At 49.8% G+C, this 14,266-nt stretch overlaps 1 protein-coding gene across 4 annotated transcripts in view; it reads right to left on the reverse strand.

Annotated features, from left to right (window-relative positions):
- The window catches only part of FAM53B (family with sequence similarity 53 member B), a 533,156-nt gene that overhangs the window by 95,725 nt on the left and 423,165 nt on the right, over positions 1-14,266 (reverse strand). The gene's annotated exons all lie outside the window — the stretch shown is intronic.

Below are 14,266 nucleotides of genomic sequence, written 5' to 3' on the forward strand. Positions count from 1 at the left end.
CATGGTTGTGCTGGAAAGAGTGGCCCATACAATATCACTAAATCTTCTAATTCGTCAAGAGAAGCTCAAACTCCAGGCTTCTGTGTAAAATCCCCTGATTTTAAATATTGCCAAGGCACTCACAAAGTCTTAATGTATCATATAGGCAAACGGATCTGTCCGGGCACCACCTATGGCCCAGACTACCAGTGTGCACCCGTGGTCTAAACGTTCAGACCGTTCGGACCCCTGACAACTCCCGATAGCTACGTTTTCATCCTGGTGAAGAGCCACATGGGCTCACCTGGCCTTGGCCGTGCCTGTTCCTCTCTTGCAGTCCCTGCCACGCCCTTTCGGTTACCAGGAGGCCTCAAAACAAACGCCACCGCCCATCTGTCAGTGTGTCACACTATGGTGGCCTGAGTGCTGCTATGACGCTATAAGTTATGCCACCAGTATTTCAAATACTAGCAGGGTCACCTCTGGTGGACAGGTTTCAGCAGAGCTTCTAGACAAAGACAGACTTGAAAGAAAGGCTTAGCAATGCACTTCCAAAAACGAGCCAATGAAAACCTTATGAATCACAATAGAACACTGTCCGACTTGGTTGCTTTGGATTTGTCATCAGTAGGGATCAACCACTGGAGGAGGACATCATGGTGAAGCAGAGCGTCAGCGAAGGCAACGGAGACCCTCGGTGAGATGGACTGACACAGCAGCTGCAAGGATGGACTCAACCGTGCTGGCTATTGTGAAGATGACACAGGACTGAGCAACGTTTTGTTCTGTCGTACATGAGGCTATCATGAGTCACAGCCAACCTGATGGCAGCTAACAATTGTGTCTGGATGTCCATGCACCTCAAAGTAGCATCAAAGAAGCCCCAATCCCAACAGTGGAAGCCTGCCTTCCCAGTCAGGGACTTGGAGATGGCTGACCCGGTTCACTTGCTCTGCCTGGACCTACAGAGGTGGTGACATTCTTTCTAGGGGATGAGACACAACGTTATTTGGGGTAAAGGAGAGTTGGGTCTGTCCTGCCCTTGCCAGGAAAACTCCCTTCTGGCCTCTCCCACAACATTGGTGTGGGGGGGTGGGGGGAGGGAAATGAAAGCAGACCCAGCAGCTGGAATAGACCACCCTGGATCCCTGCCACCTTCTGAAAACTGGCTCTGCTGGGGTCACCGTGAAGAGAACAGCTGCTTCCTCAATGCCGACCACTGCACAAGACAGAAGGTTCTGTTTCGATGACTTTTATGCAAGATATAGAAGCAAGAAGGGGGTTTCCTGCCTTTTATTTCAAAACAGCCAGTGACAAACCAAGACTTCTTGTACCATAACAACACATTCACATTCGATGAGGCTGCTTTTCTTAAATGTCATCCCGCAGAGCAACCTACTTCTCTGCCCATAGGCTATGATTAAAAATGTGACCAGGAGTCCATCCAGAGAAGCAAGAGCCTTCTCTTTCAAACTGAAGCGTGGCACACAGCTGGGACGAGGCAGTGCCAAGGAGGAGACCAGCTCTGGGGTAGATGAGCCTGGGTTCAAAGACAAGCTCTGTCTCCTCGGCACCCGCACTCAGGGATGTGACCAACACAGTTCCTTCCCTGTGAAGTGGGGCTAATTACCCAACTCTCCAATCAGAAGAGGTAACATATATAAAGTACTTGGCACATAGGAGGTGCTCAGTCAACGCCGGCTTTCTCAAAAAAAACTACCTTGTAAATTTCCATTGTAAGATTAGTAGTAACAGATTCCTCTTGGGTCACATGCCATTTGTCCCCCTTTCTGAGTGTTGGCACAGCAGTGGGTCATTCTGGGCACAGCCTATTCTGCCACGACCTCATCCTTCTACTGGCCAAAGGAGGAAGCCATGGAGGGCATTCTGGGAGCGGCTGGCAACAGGTAAGCTGAGCATTACAGGTGGCAGTGGGGTGGGAGGGGCATGCAATCATGTCTGGCCTTCTAGGGAAATTCTTTTCCCTTTTAAACCAGGAGGAAAAAAATTCTCCTGTAACACCCTCTCTTAACCCTAACTTCCTCCTCACCAAGCCAGTCTTTCATGCATTTATTCTATGGCTAAATTCACCAGGCTTATCTTGTTTTCTCCCTTTTTCCTTCTTGCCCAAGGTCCTCAAAGCTCCTTCTGGTATCTTATTCTTCCATTTTGTGAATGTTTTCATCCTGATTACAAAGGGAATGAGCACTGCCCAAGCTATGAGGACTCGTGCTGACCGTACCCACATAACACGGACAGGCCCTACCAAGCTCCTGACAACACCCAGCACTCCATTAGAGACCCTAGAGCGTCCAGCCCCCACCGGCATGCCAGTTCACCAGGACCAACCAGCAGTAAGCAACCAAGCAACGTTGCTCCCCACTCTGAGTCCATCTGTCTGCGTGGGCGTGGCAGAGATGGTTCTGGCCAAGACCAATGATCTGAAAATCCACGTTCTCCAAATATCCCTCAGAAAGACCCTGCTCCTCGTTAGCTACCACAGAGCTTCCTGTTCCGAGTACACTGGGGCCCAGCAAGGGAAAAGCTACAGTTCAGCCCAGCTCCAAACCTGTTGGGGTCTGCAGCTGCCCACAGTGTAAGGAGAACGCCGAGTGACATTAGCTATTGGATGGATTTGGAGCTCATCTTCCTTCCTCAAGCCACATCACAGCCGCCATTCTGAATGAACAAAACACTCCTTGTCTGTTGCCCATGAAAAACACGGCCATTTCAACAGAACAAAAGTTTTCCCATCCCAGCTCTGCAGGAACAACAGTATAGCCCATCCCATCCAGATGGTCTAAACAGAGTATGGACACAACTCAGAAAATTCTGGATTTACATACAGCCCAGCATGCAAACACAAGGGGCAGGGGGGAGGCTGGGCCACTTCCTTAACCTCTCCTTATCTTGGAGTCCCTGGGTGGTGTAAATGGTTACCATACTCAGCTGCTAACCAGGTTGGAGTCCACTCAGAAGTACCTCGGAAAAAAGACATGGTGATCGTCTTCTGAAAAATCAGCACTGAAAACCCTATGGAGCACAGTTCTACTCTGACACACATGGGGTTGCCATCCGTTGCAGTCGAGTAGGCAGCAACTGGTTATTGGCTGGCTCTTTACCTTACAGAGCCTTGAACACCAGCAGTCCTGGCTTCCCAGGGCACTTGTCAGACCTGGGTGGGAAGCCCGCAGCACACCCGCACAGTGCTGGCACACAGCAGGCATTCAAAGTCACTGTGGCTGATGGAAGACTGACTAACAACACCCCATGACACCCCCCCCCACCCTGTGAAGTAGGCACTCTATGCCCAGTCCACAGACAAGAACACTGCTGCTCAGAGAAGCTAAGTGGCTAGTTCAAAGTCAAAAGTAATAAAGTGCCAGGGCTGGACTAGAACCCAGGGCTCCCTACTTCTCCAGGCCCTTCTTGTGCTCCCTTCTGGGCTTTTTCAACTGACTCGGCCCTGCACAAGATTTTGCCTGGTCTTTGAGATTCAACAGGCAGTTTATGCCAGACTGCCAGGGCTCACCGCACTCCTTGTACTGTGCGAGCCTCCTTTTGGTAAAGAAAATCGTTAGGAAAAAAAAAAAAGACAATGTGGGGTGCTTTAAGGACTCTAAGATGCTGTGTGCTCCTGGTTGCTGTTCTGTACAGTGTTCCGGAGCCCATGTCACCACCAGTGACCACAGACCCCTCGTCTGAGGCTGTTGCTCACCCTCATGCCACACAAACGGCCATCACAAGGTGGCATCCCTTTACAAGGCAGGTTAGAGTGCGGTTCGGAAGACTGCAGATCCCAGGGCATTCTGGCTGTCATCCCTCCCAGCACGCCTCCCCAACTCCTCCAGAGTTGAAACACTACCCCACCTTGGGGTGGGGGGGGCACCAAGAGATGCTCCCCTCAATTCCTTACAGAGATGTAGCTGCACACTCTTCAAAAGAACAGGCCCTGCTCAAACGTGACCAGAGTGGTTTGTCCCAGCTTCTGTTCAGGGCTCAGGCCCAACTCCCTCCCAGGCAGAAGAGCCACTGAGGTCTTCCCCCACCACTTTATTCAAGTCTGCAGGACCACCCAAGCTGAGGAAAGGGCACTGGAGACCGCCGCCTTCTCCTCCACCGTGCTGGCACAGCAGCCTGATCCCCGACTACATTAACCAGGGGCCCGAGGGTGAGCAGAGACCAAATCTAGGCGCTGTGCCCTTGGCCACAGCAAGTGGCTGAAAACTGGGCCTCTGACCCCAAGAGCAGCTGATGCCTGGCCAGACCCTTCACTGCCTTCCATGAAGGGATGTCACCACGTCAACTCAGGCTGCACTCCTCTCCCGGAAACGGGGCAGGAGCTGCTGTGCGCTGGGGTTCTTGCAAGGCCAGGGAAGGGTGCAGCAGGGTGTTTGTTTCTTTGTTGATTCCCTTTAAGTACCTTTATGGTAAAATACCTATAACAAGTAGCCATTTTAAGTGTATGATTCAGTGACATTAACTTCATTCACCACGGTGTGCAACCATCACCACTGTTTCCAAAAGCTTTTCACCACCCCAAGCAGAAGCTCAGTGCCTCTCAAGCAACAATTCCGCTTTCCCCCTTCTCCAGTCCCTGATGACCGTTAATAAACTTTGGTCTCTACGCTTTGGCCTATTTGAGATATTTCATTTAAATGGGGTCATAGAGTATTTGTCCTTTTGTGTCTGACTTATTTCACTCAGCAAAATGTTTTCAAAGTTCGTCCATGTCGTCGCATGTATCCGGACTTCATCTCTCTTTAGGGCTAATATTCCACGGTATAGACAGACCACATTTTGTTTATGCGTTCATCTGTTGATGGACACTTGAGTAGTTTCCACCTTTTGGCGACTGTGAACAATGCTGCAATGAAGACTGGTGTTAGCCAGGTACTTTTAAGCACCAGTTGGAAGCTCAGTAGGAAGCCAGCAGGGCCAGGAAGACCCTCAGGTGAGCACAGAGCAGACAGGCTTTTGGTGACGTTCTTAGGGACGCTCTCTACACCACAGTGATAGGGCTACTGCGCAGCGGTATCATGTCTCAGAACAATGACTTCCTGCAGTCTTACACACCCAAGGACATGCCTGAACTTCACACAAGCTTCAAGAAGAAATTATTTTATTTTTAAGGCAAGTTAGGACCCACATATGACTCTAGGAAAACTGGCACACATCGAAAATGAAATGGAACACATAAAGATCGATATCCTAGGAAATAGACTGGTATTGGCCATTCTGAATTGGACAAACATATGGTCTACTACGGTGGCAATGACACAGGAAGAGGAATGGCATCTCATTCATTGTCAAAAAGAACATTTCAAGATCTGTCCTAAAGTGCAACACTGTAATAGGATAATATCTGTAATATCCATATGCCTACAAGGAAGACCAGTTAATACAACTATTATTCAAATTTACACACCAACCACTAATGCCAAAGATGAAAAAATTGAAGATTTTTACCAACTTCTGCAGTGTGAAATTGATCAAACATGCAATCAAGATGCATTGATCATTACTAATGATTGGAATTCAAAAGCTGGAAACAAGGAGGAAGGATCAATAGTTGGAAAATATGGCCTTGGTGACTGAAACAACACCAGAGATCGCATGACTTCTGTTAAGACCAACGACTTATTCACTGCAAATAACCTTTCTTCAACAACGTAAGTTGACAACTATACATGCAGACCTCGCCGGAATGAATACATAGGAAACAAATTGACCACATCTATGGAAAGACACGATGGAGAAGTTCAATATCATCCGTCAAAACAAGGCCAGGGGCTGACTGCAGAACAGACCATCAATTGCTCATATGTGAGTTCAACTTGAAGCCGAAAAAATTAAAACAAGACCACAAGAGCCAAAGCACAACCTTAAGTATATCCCATCCGAATTTAGAGACCATCTCAAGAATAGATTTGGTGCACTGAACACTAATGACCCAAGACCAGACGAGTGGTGGGATAACATCAAGGACATCATAAGTGAAGAAAGCAAAAGGTCATTAAAAAGAAAGAAAAGACAAAAACGAATGTCAGAAGAAACTCTGAAACTTGCTCTTGAAGGTACAGTAGCTAAAATGAATGGAAGAAATGATGAAGTAAAAGAACTGAATAGAAGACTTCAAAGGGCAGCTCGAGAAGACGACGTATTATAATGACATATGCAAAGACCCTTTTGGTGAAAAGATTAAAAGGGAAGGACATGCTCAGCATTTCTCAAGCTCAAAGAACTGAAGAGAAAATTCAAGCCTTGAGTTGCAATACTGAAGGATTCTATGGGCAAAATACTGAACGACATAGGAAGCATCAAAAGAAGACGGAAGGAATACACGGAGTCACTGTACCAGATAAAATTGGTCAACACTCAATCACTTCAGGAGGTAGCATATGAACAAGAACCTATGGTACCGAAGGCAGAAGTCCAAGCTACACTGAAGGCACTGGCAAAAACAAGGCTCCAGGAACTGACAGAACACCAATTGAGATGCTTCAACAACAGATGCAGTGCAAGAGGTGCTCACATGTCTATGCCAAGAAATTTGGAAGACAGCTACCTGGCCGACCAACTGGAAGAGATCCATATGGTGCCCATTCCAAAGAAAGGTGAGTCAACAGTGAAAACTATCAAATGATATCATTAATATCACAAACAAATAAAATTTTGCTGAAGATAGTTAAAAAATGGTTGCAGCAATACATTGACAAGGAACTGCCAGAAATTCAAACCAGATTCAAAAGAGGATGAGGAATAAAGGATATCATTGATGATGTCAGGTAGATCTTGGCTGAAAGCAGAGAACAACGGAAAGATGTCTGCCTTTCTTTTATTGACTATGCAAAGGCACTCAATTGTGTGGATCACAACGAATTATGGATAACATTGCAAAAAACGGGAATTCCAGAACACTTAATTGTGCTCACGAGGAACCCGTACATAGACCAAGAACCAGTCTTTTGAACAGAAGGAAGGGATACTGCATGGTTTAAAATCAGGAAATGTGTCTGTCAAGACTATATCCTTTCACATACTTATTCAATCAGTGTGCTGAGCAAATAATCTGAGAAGCTGGACTATATGAAGAACATGGCAACAAAGACTCATAAACAACTTGCAATATGCAGATGACACAACCTTGCTTGCTGAAAGCAAAGAGGACCTGAAGCACTCACTGATGAAGATCAAAGACCACAGCCTTCAGTACGGATTACACCTCAACATAAAACAAAAGTCCTCAGAGTTGGACCAGTAAGCAACATCATGATAAACGGAAAAAAGGTTGAACTTGTCAAGGACTTCACTTTACCTGGTTCCACAACTGTCAACACCCATGGAAGCTGCAGGCAAGAAATTAAACATGTACTGCGTTGGGCAAATCTGCCGCAAAAGACCTCTTTAAAGTGTTAAAAAGCAAAGATGTCACTTTGAGGACTAAGGTGTTCCTGACCCAAGCCATGGTATTTTCAATTGCCTTTTTTTCATATGCACGTGATATAGCCAGACAGTGAAAAAGACCAAAGATGAATTGATGCCTTTGAGTTGTTGGCAAAGAATACTGAACATATCATGGACTGCCAGAAGAACGAACAAATCCATCTTGGAAGAAGTATAGCGAGAATGCTCCTTAGAAGCGAAGATGGCAAGACCGCAGCTCACGTACTTTGGACACGTTATCAGGAGGGTCTAGTCCCTGGAGAAGGGTATCATGCTCGCTAGAGGTTCAGTGAAGAAGAGGTAGACCCTCAGGGAAACGGACTGACACAGTGGCTGTAACTATGGACTCAAATGTAGCAACAATTGTGAGGATGGCACAGGTCTGGGCAGGGTTTCCTTCTGTTGTACACAGAGTCGCTGTGAGTTGGAACCAACTCAACGGCACCTAACAACAACAAAGAACCCATTCATCTAAGGGATATCACACCCACTCAGCATGCCAGGCATCTGAGCCACACAGGGTCTCATCTCCTAGTCTGGGCCTTATGGCTCCTTCAGTTCAGTTGGTGGTCCACCTTTTGGCCTATTTAGCCTCACCTAGGCTGGGCTTTTACTTTTCTTTCTAATAGGCAAGAGTGGCTCCTAACTCCATGGGAATTCGATGTGCTATAAACAGTGAGGTTTATTGCCAAAATTAAGGCCATTTGCATCTAGCTAACTTAATTCTTTCCTGGGACAAAATGTTGGTGGGCAAAAATCCTATGCTCAAGGACTGACAGAGACTAGAAGGACACCGGTGGTCATGGCCCCCAGACCTTCTGTTGGCCCAGGACAGGAACCACTCCCAAAGCCAACTCTCCAGACATAGATTGGACTGGACAATGGGTTGGAAAGGGATGCTGGTGAGGAGTGAGCTTCTTGGATCAGGTGGACACTTGAGACTATGTTGGCATCTCCTGCCTGGAGGGGAGATGAGAGGGTGGAGGGGGTTAGAAGCTGGAGAAATGGACACGAAAAGATAGATTGGAGGGAGATGGCAGGCTGTCTCATTAGGGAGAGAGCAATTGGGAGTATGTAGCAAGGTGTATACAAGTTTTTGTATGAGAGACTGACTTGATTTGAAAACTTTCACTTAAAAGCAGAATAAAAATTTAAAAAAGAAAAAAAAATCCTTTGCTCAAAACTAGGAGATGGGCTGCTGAGCTGATCTTCTGCCTCCTTCCTTGTAGGTTCATTCTCTTCCTTACTCTTCTGCTACTGGGCCTGAGTCACATACCACAAAATCCCCAGGGCCTGGAAACGGTGCTGGTGTCCGCGGGGAGGTGGAACTCACTGGCACAGGAGTCAGGTGACCAGGGCAGGCCATTCTCAGTGCCTATGTCAGCAGCTCCCCCTCCCCCACCGCGCCATGACAGCCCAAAGGGCACGGAGGAGCTTGCTGTAACCACGCCAGCATGGCTAGATACTTTGCTCCCTGTAAGAAAAAAAAAGGGGGTGGGGGGCAGGAGGCAGTTTTACACTGAAATTTTTCTTCCCAGCTCATGCCTTGCCAAGAAGTTCCTTTTGATTTCCTCAGCTCCAGTGCAGGCACAGGCAAGAAACTTTGGAAATTCTTGGGACTCCCAAGCGGTTCCACTGAAGGCAAGGGTTCCAAAAGAAAATAAACAAAGACCACACCCCTCTGGCCAAGCGGACAGCCTCGATGAAACATCAGTCTGTGCTCCTCCCTGGTGGTCATCACGTGTCAGAAGGCAGTCTCCTCTGAAGGTGACCCCTAAGAAGACCCCTGGAGAAGACTGACCCTCTGCTCTGCTTCCTCACAGGCATCCAGCTGGTGGCTGACCACCCTTCCCCTCCATCCTTGTTCCTGAGTCCTGCAGCAGCCTCCGAGGTGCCCTCTCGAGGTGTCCTCTCTAGCTCTGCTCTGCCCCGCCACCACTCCCCAGACACCGAGCCCCAGAAACTGCAGCATCAGCACCTCCTTCCCCAGCTCCCCAGCCCTTCAGGGTTGAAGTCCAGACTCCATCATCTGCACCAAAGGGCCATCCTGACCTTGACCAGTTAGCCCCCCAACCCCACACGTGTACTCCCTCGCCCAGCCTCCTGCCATGGCCCCAGATGCCCCGAGAGGTGGCCTCATGCTGCAGCACCTTTGCACACACGGCTCTCCTGGTCTAGAGTATCTTCTCTCCACTCTTCATCTGTCTAAACTCCTGCTTATTCTCTAAGACACGAGCCAGCTGTCACCTCCTCCAGGAGGCTGGCTCTGGCCTGCTCCTTCTGGCTGAGTTGAGGGGACCTTCCCACGACTCCCACTGTTCCCCCACTGCACTGATGACACTGTGTCCAGCACACAGGAGGCACTCAACAAGCAACAGCAGTCAACTGTCTGTAGCCCAAGCCTACGAACCCCTTCAAAGTTGGGATTCGGTTTCCTTAGCTCTGGACTCTCCAGGGCCTGAGGAAACATCTGACATGCCTAGTCACACCTAGGCAGTATTCATAAGATGCTGACTGAGCTGACCTGGCCTGGGGAAACCACCTCATAGCACATGCGTATGCTCACTCACCCCAGGGAGTTTAAGTTCCCTCCGCTCTGTCGCCCGCCGTTAAATCGTGTCCCCTAAAAACATGTGTTGTAAACCCTAACCTCTATGCCTGTGGTTATAATCCCATCTGGGAATAGGTTGTCTTTTTATGTTAATGAGGCAGATTAGTGTTGGGGGTATTTTGAGGCAATCTCTTTTGAGATCTAATAGACTAAACAAGCAAGCTAGCAAGCAAAAATGGGAGAAGTGAGATGCCAAGCCACATGAAGATTGGCAGGAGGAGCTCAGAAGAGAGAAGGACCTTCATCTAGAGCCAATAGAGAAAATCTTCCCCAGGGCCAGCACCCTGAATTAGGACTTTTAGCCTCCTAAACTGTGAGTAAATAAATTTCTGTTAAATACCCACCTGTGGTTATTTCTGTCATAGCAGCACTAGATGACTAAGACACCCACTGAACCCGTGAGGACTCCAGCCCGTCTCGCTGCCTTCCAGCCCTCCATCTGTCCTCCAACAGAGCGAGCTTGCCACAGGCTGCAAGAAACGTTCACGAGCACTTCCAGGGCTTTGCATGTCCCGTCCACAGTCTCATCAATGCCCCCAGGCCCTATGCGCTGGGTGCCTTCAGCATGGCCATATTCCAGACAAGGAAACCGAGGACAGAAGAGACATTCACTGCTCAAGGTCACAAGGTCAGCAAGCAGCAGACCTGGGGTCTGAACCCAGGCACTCTGACTTCTTCCTTTGCCGTAAATGTCACAGATCAGGGTCTCACCTCACTCTGCCCAAAGCTCCTTCCTGCCTGGTGCTGAACAACCCCACTCCTCCCACCCACAAGAAGGTCCTGTTAGCACCAGCCTGCCTGGACCTCGGACAGACCTTCTGTCCGCTCCATCGGACCTGAATCACCGACCCCAGATTCCTCATTGTGGTACCATGCCTTCTGCGAGGGGCTTTTGGAATAGGCTCTTCACCAGTCCCATCAAAACGCTGGAGGCAGGCCCAGCAGGATGAGAAACTGGGGCCCAGAGACGGTCCCACAGCAAACCAGGCCAGCATGTAAGTGACACTGTGACCGCTACCTTCCATCCAGGGGCATCCAATCACCTGACCACCAAGCCCCCAGGACCATATCACTGAGGCTGTCCCGCGTCTCACACTCCCTGGAGAGACTACCCCCGCCCCCGGCCCCAAGAGCTGGCCCCTCTTCCCCAGAGCGTGGAGACACCGGCTGCAGGGGACGTTCTCACTCCACCTCCACAGAGGCAGCGAGGTTGCTCGCAGCCAGCAGACCGAACCTCCCTCTGCTCAGGCCCCAGGCCAAGGCGAATGCCAGAGCAAGGGGAATTCCAGGCGTGGCCCCAGCACCTCTCCCAGCTGGGCTCTGTTTGTCAGGACACTTCGGCCAGAGGATGGCCTCCGTGGGGCAAGAAGGACGGAGTAGGTGGCAGCAGCTAGAACCCACACAAGCTGCCTCCTGTATGCAGGGCTCTGCTGGAACTGCTGGGGACACAGAGAGGCCCTAGATAGGCTCTATTCTCATGGGGCCTGCAGGCCCCCACCGACAGCCACCCGAGCAGCCTGGAGTCCCATGAGAAGTCGTCAGCGACTACCCCCACCCCCACCCCCAAGCAACACATACTTCTTCCAGCAGGAACGGTGTCTCCTTTGCAGGAAACATGCACAGTGGAATGAACAGAGGACTATGGTCAGCCAGACCAAGGTCAAACCCCAGCTGTCATGATCACCCGGGCACGGAACTGGATTGTTCTGCTGTCAGAGGAATGGGGCGGGTCCTGCAGCTGAGACTAAATGAACTAATGAAGGAAAGCACTAGTGAACTAATGAAGTCACGCTGTGTGGCTGTGGGGTAACGGGCCTGGGAAACCAACAACAGGATCTTCTCCTCCCTTCTTTGGCCCAAATGCAGAGAGTGGAAAGAGCCCTTTCTGCCTGCTACATACCAGCCACGGAGAGCAAGTGGACAGCATCTGCCAGAGAGACCAAACCCTTCTCACCAAGCTCATCCCACGTGGTGCTGACACTTCCCATTAGGACCGTTTTCTGGAGGGGGGGGGGGACACTGAGTCCCAGGCTCTAGTGTGAGCTGTACACTCAGCACACTGAGGGCTCCTGCTAGGCAGGCATCAGTGGAGCAGGTCAAAGCCAGGTCAGCTGTCGGAGCCAACCAAGAGCGAATGACACCGTGTCTCACCGGCCTGAGTGACATTCTGGCTGAAGAACTCTCTGACACTGATGAAATTTGCCTGCCAGTCTAGGCAAAAGCAAAGCATCCTGCAAGCAAGGACAAGGCCACACCCGAAGAGGACAGAGCTCTGGCAGGAAGGTAGGGAGACCCAGGTTCAGGGTCCTCTGCACACAAGCTGTGTGACCTTGGGAAAGTCACCTCCTAGCTCCATGTCGCGTTTCCTGTAAGATGAAGTCAGCAGAGATGCTCCCGCTCGCTCTCCACGGCCCCTGGTCCTTCTAAACGCAACACTATGAAATGTAATGCTGCAGGGGACAGGTCTGAGCTGTCAGGTACCAGAGTGGCTGACAGTGTGACCCTCACTGCAAACCCTGGCAGAAAGGACCCGCAGCTGGCTGAGAATTGCCCAGAGGGAGACCATGGACCACACCTCCAGAAGGAACAAGAAGCTGAAAAAAACCACTAGATGGTGGGGGTGAGGGACTTTTCCTGGTCAGCCAGCAAGATGTGGCTCAGAGGGCTGTACTGACTCCTGTGCAGGGAAGCACCCAAGCCCTAGCCCAGCACCAACAGCAGCCACCTCAATGGACAGCTGGTGTCCGCAGTAGCAGCTTCAACCAGTGATGGGTACCTTTCAGATCCTCCTTAACCAAGACATAGCAGAGCTGAAAGTTCTAGAAGGTTTGTTCCACTCCTAACAGGAAGGCCCTAATCTCCGCTATCAAGGAAAGGGGGGTCTATTCTAGCTCTCGTGCCTCAGCTTGGGATGCAAACCAGAGCCAACTTTAAAGCTTTAAAAACACCAGTGCTTGGGTCCTCCTCCATCTTCCTGAGATGCTGATGTAACTGGTCTAGCATGCAGGCTGAGCATGGGCACTGGGGACCAGTTATGCCTCCCCAGGTGAGTCTAATATGCAGCTGAGGTTGAGAGCCACTACTCCAGATTCTACCTTCTAGAAACACAGCCCACAGAGGCTCCAACCTTCTCTCACAAACGCTTTGCAGGCAGAAGGGAGAGCAGAGGCAGCCAGGTCAGCCTTGCTGGACTTGGGCATTCCCCTGCCCCCAATACACACACACACACGCACACACACACACACACACACACACACACACACACGCCCCAGGACCAAGCGGCAAAGGGCCATGTGTCTGAGCACAGAAGGCAGGGTTTCTGCACAGCCCGGCTGGGGCAACCCCAACCCCCACCTGCCAGAAGATATTCAACTGTGCTTAGTTATGTGATTACTTTAGACATGTAAACAAAACATGAGATTGTACAAACTTGGGGTGGCAAGCATCACAAAATCATTTGCTTTCAGACATCTGAATTACAAATGCAAAAAAAAAAAAAAAGCTGGAAACCCTTTTTAAAAATCTCTTTGAATGGAAAATGGGATTGGAATCCATGGTGATGCTTCTAGTGGGCTGCCAGATTTCTTTCCTGCTTCCCCCAGAAGGTCACCAGGAATAATTATATTTTCTTGTGAATCTGTCTTTTGTAAGGATGAAGCAAAACATTTCCGTCTTCTCAAATGAGGCACTGCCTTTGGCCCTCCAGTAGATACAGAATCCTAGTACACTTAAAAAAAAAAAAAAAAGCCATAGGAAAGGGAGGGGCAGGGAAAGAGGCAGTTAAAGTTTCTAAGTTCCTTGTGGTGTTAACAAGACTAAACAAAATTTACCCTTTGAAATAAAACAGAAAGCAGCGCCTCTATCTTAACCGCACATCCAGCACGCGGTGGGCAAAGCCAGCAGGCTCTGAAGCAGAGAGAGATGCTGGCTGCTCTGCCTTCCAGCTGTGCAGTCTGGGGCCAGTGATTTCACCTCTCTGGGCCTCAGTTTCCCCCGCTGAAACTGCCAGATTGCTTTGAGAATCAAAAAGTATATGCAAAGCCTCTGGCACAGGGCTAGCCTGCAACAACCTGCGGGCTAACCTGCAACAACCTGGGGGCGCCGATATTATTCTTAAGGAGCAGCCAGGCAAAGGCGGCCTGAACACTCTGCACCCATTTCGGCTGAACCCATGCTGCATCCAGCTTTTCACGGCACAGAATCCTGGGGACTCGGGAGCCACGTTCCACC

Source organism: Elephas maximus, chromosome 16 (genome assembly GCF_024166365.1).
Source record: "Elephas maximus indicus isolate mEleMax1 chromosome 16, mEleMax1 primary haplotype, whole genome shotgun sequence".
Classification (NCBI taxonomy): Eukaryota; Metazoa; Chordata; class Mammalia; order Proboscidea; family Elephantidae; genus Elephas; species Elephas maximus.